Genomic DNA, 9,524 nt, shown 5'->3' with positions numbered 1-9,524 from the left:
ATTAATTCCTATCTTTCATTCGAATTGTAAACTTCTCTTTGTTATTGAATGATAGAATTCTTCGTTTCTATTTTTGTGTCGATCAAATATAATTGATTTTTAATTTTATTTTTCAGCATCTTGCCATCTAAAATAAGTATGATTTTGCGATAAATTTTTGATTAGATTATTATTTTTATTTTGATCATTATTAATCTTTTTTGAGCCGAGGCTTTATAAAAAATAATCTCTTATTCAAGTTGCACAAAAAGATGGATGCATAGGTTAAAAGAAAGTTAGAGCTAGCGCCTAGCAGTTGATGTAGAAGTGAGTATAATTAAGCTGTACAGAACTCCTGCTATTAAAACACCAGGCTACGGAAGTTCAGATGAAAGAGTATCCAGTATTCAGAGTGATGGCTCCACGCGTCTAGAACTCAAAGAAGGTGATACCCAAGTCATATACAACTTCTTCTCTCAGGTGCGACTTATGAAGCCCAACTTTTTCCATATTATGGATTTAAATGATGATGTATATCTGAAGAATGTATTTTGGATTGATTCCACATTCAGTACGACATATGCTTATTTTGGTGATGTGGTTGTGGTCGACAAAGTATGACATCTCGCTTCTAGCATTCTTTGGATCAAACCACCATAAGCAACCTTATTTGTTGGGTTGTAGTTTGCTTGCTGGTGAAAGTTTTAAGATATACTTGGTTACTAAATCATGGCTATAATGTATGTTAGGAAGCCTCCACAAACTATCATCACAGATCGCTGTAGGGCTTTGCAAAATGAGTATTTGAGGGTTTTTTTTCGGGCTCATCATAGGCTTAATTTATCAATTAGTTTGGACAATATTGTTGATACAGTAGGGGAAGTGGGCAAGTAGAACTATTCCATGAGGTACTGTATAATACGGTATATAGCTCTCTTAAAGTTGACTAATTTGAAGTTGTGTGGGAAGGAAATGGCTCAGCAATTTGGATGTAAAGGCTATGGATGACTTCAAAGTTAGTATGAGGACCGAGAACGATGGACTCCAATTTATGAAAAACATATATTTTTGACTGAAATATCAATTCTATTGATGATCAGCGTGGTGAGTTCATGTACTCCTTTTTTGATGGATATGCGCACAAACAAATAAACTTGAGAGAATTTTTTGATAAATATGATTTGTACTGAAAAAATGCATCAGAAGAATGTTTTTTGTGATCTTGAGTCAGAGAATCTAACCTCGAGAACAAGGTACACTTATGAGTTACAACTCTCTTATTTGTTTACTAAAAAAATATTTTTAACGTTTCAAAATGAGATGGTGTTTATGTCTATTTGTTCAGGTATAACCCAAATTAACGCCTATAAACCCATCCTCACATATATTGTTAAAGAATGAGGTTTCAGAGAGACGTGAGGGATACAAGAGATCTTGAAGTTACTAATGATAAAATAGAGGTAAAAGTTAGATGCATGTTCAATTGTTTCAGTTCAAAGGCCACCTATGCAGATACATTGTTTATTTGTGCTCAACTACAAAAGTATAGAGGAAATGCTGAATCATTTTATAAAGAAGCGTTGCAGAAATAATTTTTTCGTGCCACATTAAATCAATTTTCCCAAAGGACCTGTTCTTGTCTGAGCATTGGAAAAAAAATCTTGTCTATGTTATTGTGCTTTTAATTTGACCTTTTGCCCCACTGTGTATCATCTTTTGTATAATTTCATAATTTGTTTCTAGAAGACATGTAAGAAACAATAGTTCACCTGGTGTTACTTGCATCTTTCTCGTGAAGGAGCAAAAAAAAAATGTTAGTACTAGCAAGTACCTCAATTTTCACTTACATTAAAGTATTGGATTGAAAAAACATGTTACTCGTGTTTTATCTAATTGAAAAAAGAAACATTTCGAATGAGGATGCATTTTATTTTAGAGTTATTTGTTATGTACCTTACCAAGAAGGATGAAGCAATAATATTGTGGACTTGTGGGCGAAATTAATAATAAAAGACTTGCCATAATGAAAGACTTACAAGCTTGTGATTAGAGCCGGAGTTTTTTAAAGCTGTGTATCTACCTCATCTCTCAAACCATGTATCTACCTCATCTCTCAGATAGAGATAATGTGCAGAAAAAAACAACAACAAAATGATAAGAAGGTAAAAAGAGAACAAGGCCGACGAATCGAGAATGACTAAAATGTGTGAATGCATTTTCCTGGGCTATTTAATGAAACTTGTTATGGCCGAATGGTCATCCGGCCTTCCCTCAATACTTTATCATATGTTTAATTGTTTAATTGGAACAAATATTAACAATACTTTATCATATGTTTAATTGTTCAATTGGAACAAATATTAATTAGAGATGTTAATTAAAATTTACGGACTTTTAAGGTTTTTGTAATTAATAAAATAACGTACACATAATAATTTATTTTGTACTCCTTACGTTCATTCTTTACTTGTCAACTTTTTTACTGACACAAGGATTATAAAATAGTAAATGATAGAGATGATTTTACCATATTAGCCTTTTGAATATAATAATTTAATGATTTGAAAAATGCATTAAATAACGAATCGTATTTAATGTTAAGGTTAAAATTGGTAGAAATATGTAGATTATCACATTGATTTTATAAACTGGACAACTATTGTTGGACATCCCAAAATAAAAAAGTGGATAACTAAGGATGAACGAAGAAAGTATATACATTTATTCTTAATTTACGCTTGATACACGTGCACCGCACGTATCCTAAACTAATAACTCAAAAAGAGAGCAAGTTTCGCTCCGTTATATCGTTCGCTTGGCTTCAACTTAGAGCCAAAGTTTGATATATTCTTTTTAATTCTTTCCCTCGTTTACGTAGTCTATATTGTTTTCAAAATAAAAAATAAGTATGTCCAATGTCATCTACTTCGTTAATTTGAGTTCGTCAAAGTTTTCTATTTAAATTGCAACTACATAAAAATATTAATCAGACAAAACGGAGTTATTTGTCTATGTATTAAGTGTATAAAGGTCTAATCAACCTGTTTGAAGAAATTAATAAAAATCTTATCGAATCGATCTGCCCTTTTTTGAGTTTGTTGGTATAATATACCACAAATAAAAGATTAGTTAAAGTTAAAGAATAATTTAAAAAACTCCGAATTAACTGAAAAGTTTAAAGCTCAATTAAAAAAACATCTTTTTCAATTCAACGTACAATTACTCCTCTCTTTTATATAGTGAATATAGTTAGAGAATTAAAATATTTTCCTTATTTCCAACTCTCTTTTACTACTAGCTAATCTCAAACAAAAACACAATATATTCTTTTCTTTATATTTTATTGTACATAATAATGCATGACCATCATTATTGATCGGCGAGAAAGAAGGTGGGACACTAAAAAGAATAGATGAATGACTTAAAATTAAAGGTATCAAGTGGGTCGGGTCGGGCCAAATCGGAACCGCCCCGTTTAGTTTAATCGGGTTGTGGGTTGGTTTTGGTCCGGGTTGGGGTTAGGTGGGTCGGGCCGATTCCGGGTTCAACGGTAAAAATGTTGAAAACAACCCTGAATCGGCCCACTTAACCCAACCCGGTTAAACCCACCTAAACCTGGTCAAACCCGATTAAAAATCGGTCAAACCCATTTAAAAAAAAAATAAAAAATCCAATATACACTACATACACTACAATTATATACACTATATACACTTCAATATACATTATATACACTACAATTATACAATATATATTTTTAAAAATATATATAAACAATTACACATATATATGTATCATTCAATATATAATTATATATGACTATACGTACTACTTTAAATAAAACATATACTACAAATCTACAATAGTACAATATATATATATACACTACAATATATATATATATATATATATAGTTATATACTAATGTATAAAACATATACATATTTATACGTTAAATATATACGCTTATAGAAGATATATACACATATATACGCACCATTCAATATATATGTACTGCTTTAAATAAAATATATACTACAATATACATATATATATACAAAAATATGTATATATATATAATTACATACTAATTTATAGAACATATACACTTGTATACGTTAAAGATATACGTCTATAGAAGATATATACACATCATTCAACATATATGTACAACTTTAAATAAAATATATACTATTCTACAATATACATTTATCTATACTGCAATATGTATATATATATATATAGTTATATACTAATTTGTAAAACATATACACTTGGATACATTAAATATATACGTTAAATATACATGTGTATAGAAGATATATACAATAATATACAAAACATATATTACTTAATATAATAAATTAATAATACTTGATAGTTAATTAATGAATGTTGAATTTTATTGATTGCAAAATGATCCAAAATTTATAATTTACATGAATAAAAAATCTACAAACTATGCATCATTTTTTCCAACTCATCCATGTTAATATTAACGGAAACTTGCATAGGATAGTCAAAGTCAGTGCGGGCAAACCCATGCATTGGACTTGATTCTGCTGAGTTCTCCCGCGAAGTCATAATTTCTTCAAGTTTCTGCTCATCATTCGGCTCCGGTTCCATTCCTTGATTTCTTCTTTCTGCTCTAATTCAATCTCTGAAGAAAATTAGAACATTCATTGCATTGCTTCCCAATGAGTGTCGATTGTCTCCAAGTTGCTGTCATCCCTGACTAAAGGCGCTCTCTGATGCAACGGTTGACATTGAAACGTTCAAGATATCTCTAGCTAATCTTGAAAGCACAGGATATTATGATTCATTATTCCTCCACCAATCTAACGTGTTGATCCGTCATCTGCGATCCTCTGGCGGCGACCTAAGATAATACTTAAGCTCTTTCCGATAAGTTGATGTGTAAGCTCCCTCGCCAATATTGTTCCAACAGAGTAAATCATAAAAGGAATCAGGAGAATCACAATGTGCCGGCCTTTTTTGAAAATGATGGCACCTTAGGAGGATGAGGAGCGACAGTTGGACTGATATGTGTCGGTATAGCTAAATCAATTAAATCAGCATAGTGGTTATATAATTTATCTATGTAAGCATTCGCATCAGATGTAGCCGTCCACAAATCAGGTTGTACTTGTTCAGAATCATTGTTAGTATTTATTTCTAAGTTACGATAAATAAGAGTACTAAAGTGGCACATAGTATGATATTTAATGCACGGATTTAGCATAGCACCAACCAAGAAAATAGGGGGAATTGGGAAAAAATATTTTTTAAATTTAGTAAACATGGCACCAACAACATTTTCATAACATTCTTTATTTTTATATTCTTTGAGCAAACCAGAAATATCGGTTATATATCCCAAAATATTACAAACAGTAGGATAATAAGCATCGGAAAATTCAACCGTAGCTACATAAATTTTTTTCAAAAACTTAACAAGATCATTAATTACAACCCAATCAGAATCAAGTAGCATGCAATCGACAGAATTAGCAAATGAACCACAATGTTGGTTAAAAACTAATGTAATAGGAACTCTATATTTATAACAAGTTTTTAAAAAATCATACGTAGAATTCCATCTAATATCAATTTCCTCAGGCATCAATATCGGTGTAAGTCTATTTTCTTGAAATTTAACTTTAAATTCTTTAATTCTCGATCTACGATTATTTCCTTATATAAAACCAACAGCTAGACGGATTTTTTCAATATAAATCTCAAAAAACTTAAGACCATCTTTTACAATTAAATTATATATATGACATACACACTTAATATGAAAAATTTCAGGTAACGGCGGTGATAGCTTAGATTTCAACTTTGTTATAGCAGTCTTGTTGTTAGAAGCGTTATCAAAAGCGATACATAAGATTTTATTAACGATACCATAAAATGCTGCAATTTTATGTATTGAGTCAGCAATAAATTGTCCAGTATGTTTACGATCTTCATCATATAAAAAAGCAAGAATACGTTTTTGCATCACAAAATTACTATCCATCCAGTGACAAGTAATAGTTAAATAATCATTTTTATTTACAGCATGACCAAGATCAGAAGTTAGAGATATTCTACATTGAATATTTTTTAACAATGTAGATAAATAAAAACAATATTGTGAATGAAGTCTAAAAATATCAGACCAACAAGTACTTCTAGGAATACCATTAAACATAGGATTATAAATTGCTTGAATATAATTAATAAAAGTATCAGAAGAAGGAAAACTAAAAGGCAAACAACCTACAGCTACCATTTTTGCTCTTTCTTCCCGGTCCCTCAATTTATTATACTTCTTCATTACGTGATCGGTTGTTGGGTCCATTCTAGTTTGTGTGGGCCCACCAACAGCCTCACCACCTTGTGCAATTTTCAACTCTCTTTCGTGGTCTTCAGCTAAATGACTCATTAACGTACCCGTACCACTTGCTTGCCTCCTCTTTTATGCTTATATATTTTTTGACAAATATTATATTGCACCTTAGTATTTGATATACGTTCAAAAAATTTCCATGCAACACTAGTTTGTTCACGAGCTCTTGAGGCACGGGGAGGACGGGGAGGGAGATTAACCGATTCAGATCTAACGTTAGTATTTCCTACTTCGGGTGTCTCACAAATATTTTCATTATCTTCATCTAAATCAACCACATCTACTTCATTTTTTTCTTCTATACCGTAATTTTCCTGAACTTCTAAATAATCCATATCGTGAGCACCTACATCTATTTCCACCTCAAAAGGTTGACTAAGTGGTACCGAAGGCGAAGGCACACAGGTATATCTAGAACTTGAAGTACCTCTACCGCTAATAGTTCACTTTTTGCTACCGCTACCACTTCCGGGATAAATTTTTTTGACAATTTTACCGAGGTTTCTTAATTTATCCATAGTATAAATCAAACTAAAAAATATTCAAAATACACAAAAAGTAATAAAAATAAATATTCAACAATTAATACACTAATTATAAATTAAAAGTAAGAGATGGAACGACAATACCAAATTTTGGAAGCATTCGAAGGTTGCGACTTTAGAAACTTCCACTCGTACTTAGTAATCGCAAAATTAAAAAAATTAAAGTGAGCACTTTAGAAATTAAATATATAGAATATTTGAGAATTGAGAAATGAGATTTGAGACTTGAGAGAATGAAAAATTGTGTGGAAAATAATTTGAAAGTGTAGGGTATTTATAGAATTTTTTTTGGGATTAAAAAATGATTTTAAATAATTTTTTTTTTTTTTTTTTTTTTATATTTGGGCCCAAACTAGCCGTTATAGCCATTGGGCCAATGGTTAGTTTGGCCCAATTTTTCAAAATCTTACAAAAAAATAAAAAATTAAATGGGCTTATCCGGGCTTATTCGGGCCGAGCCGAGCCAGTTAACCGGCGGACCCTAACCGGATTGAGTCCGGTCCGGATTAAATGAGCCCAAATTCAAAACCCAATCGGACCGGGACCTGGGCCCTTAAAACCCTTGAGCTTACCGGGCCAGGTCAAACCGGTCCGGTTTCCTTTAGTGGGCCGGTGCCCGTTCGACACCCTTACTTAAAATTACCTGAATTATAAGAAATGAAGAGATAGATCATGACATTGATGATTACACAAGTTACACCAAAAATGATAATCATCTTACTGCCAATTTATATATTCTTACATGTAATTAAATACTAAAGTATACACCAACACTTTTTTATAGTAATAGATAGAAAGTTGCAGAATGACATCCAAATTCGTTTTCTGATACAAACACAATAACTCATAGTGACACACATGATAACATTTTACTATTTTAGATATCAAAGCTTCGTGCCAGTACAAACTTAATTTATATTCTCCTTCTGCTTTAAATTATGTGACACGAATAAAATTTGACATTAATAAATTATTTTTTATGTTTTAAAATTATTAATTATTCTAGCCTATAAAATTTTTACGTAATTTTCACATGAGTCTATTAAATTTGTTGTAAAGTTTTAGATATTTGATCTGTAGATTATTGTAATTTATAATAATTTTTACATAATTTTCAAATGATATATGTTATTCAAATTATCTCAATTTATATGGTGTAATGAAATATCAAAAGTCAATTTGTATACTTTTAAATATTTTTAGTTGTTAATTATTGAGATATATACTATATTATATATATTTTTAAGTATATAACAAACTAAAAAGATTAAGATAAATGATATTGAATTAACATAGTATAAATTTTTTGTACATAATAGTAGTATAATTGTGAAAGAGGGGACCTGAAAATAAAAAGAGAGATTAAATGATAAGTTGAACTGAAATATGATATATATATATATATATATATATATATATATATATATATATATATATATATATATATTACTCTCTAATAAGAGGGAAAGGGCAGAAGAAGTAGGCAGCTCTCCGTCAACATGCCTGCTTCTTCTACCTACTTCTTTTTCAGCTGCTTGCTTCGTGATTTTACTATATCATCTTTAATTAATTATTATAGGTCATTTATGTATTTAAAAAAAATATTTAATAAAAAAGTATAATAGACATTTATGACGTGTTTGCTTCAGCTGCTTCAATCGTAATTAATTATTCTGTGTCATCTGAGTATTAAAAAATATATATTTGATAGAAAAGGCAAAAAATAATATGAAATGATAAATTAACTATTGATATTTTAAATGAACTTGACGACTTATATGAGGTCCCCCTAAAAAAAAATTCACAAATATTTTTTATAGTAATTTTACTATATCACTTTTAATTAGTACTTGATTTTATTATATCACCCCTAATTAATTATTATAAGTTATTCACATACTAAAAATTAATAATATTTAATAAAAAAGTAAAATAGGTATTTATGACATTTCTGCTTCAACTGCTACAATTGTCTCTGTCAATATGTCTACTTCTCCAGCTTATTTCATAAGCTGCTTCCTCTGTGATTTTAGTATATCATCTCTAATTAATTATTATAAGTTATTTATGTTTTAGAAAATTAATAATATATAATAAAAAAGTAAAATAGATATTAATGACATATTTGCTTCAACTGCTTCACCCATAATTTGACTATATCACCCATAGTCAATTATTATAAGTCATCTAGATAATAAAAAATTAATATTAAAAAATTATTACAAAATCATCTAAGTATTAAAAAATTAATAATATTTAATATTAAATTTACTTGACGTTTTATATGAAGCCCATTTAATTTTTTTCGGAAGTATTTTTGTATAGTAATTTTGTTATATCACTTCTAATTAGACATGTCTGCTTCGTTGTTTCAATTGTGATTTTACTATGTCTCTCCTAATTAATTATTATGACCATTTACGTATTTTGTAAATTAATAATATTTGATAAAAAAAGGTAAAATAGATATAAAATGATTAATTAACTCTTCATGTTTTAAATTAACTTGACGTCTTATACAAGGTCCACTTCAAAAAAAAAATTCCCAAGTATAGTAATTTTGTTACATTACTTCTAATTAGTTGTTGTGAGTCATTAAGACATGT

The sequence above is a fragment of the Capsicum annuum genome, chromosome 4 (assembly GCF_002878395.1).
Source record: "Capsicum annuum cultivar UCD-10X-F1 chromosome 4, UCD10Xv1.1, whole genome shotgun sequence".
Taxonomy (NCBI): domain Eukaryota; kingdom Viridiplantae; phylum Streptophyta; class Magnoliopsida; order Solanales; family Solanaceae; genus Capsicum; species Capsicum annuum.
Note: the sequence above shows the minus strand (reverse complement) of the source record.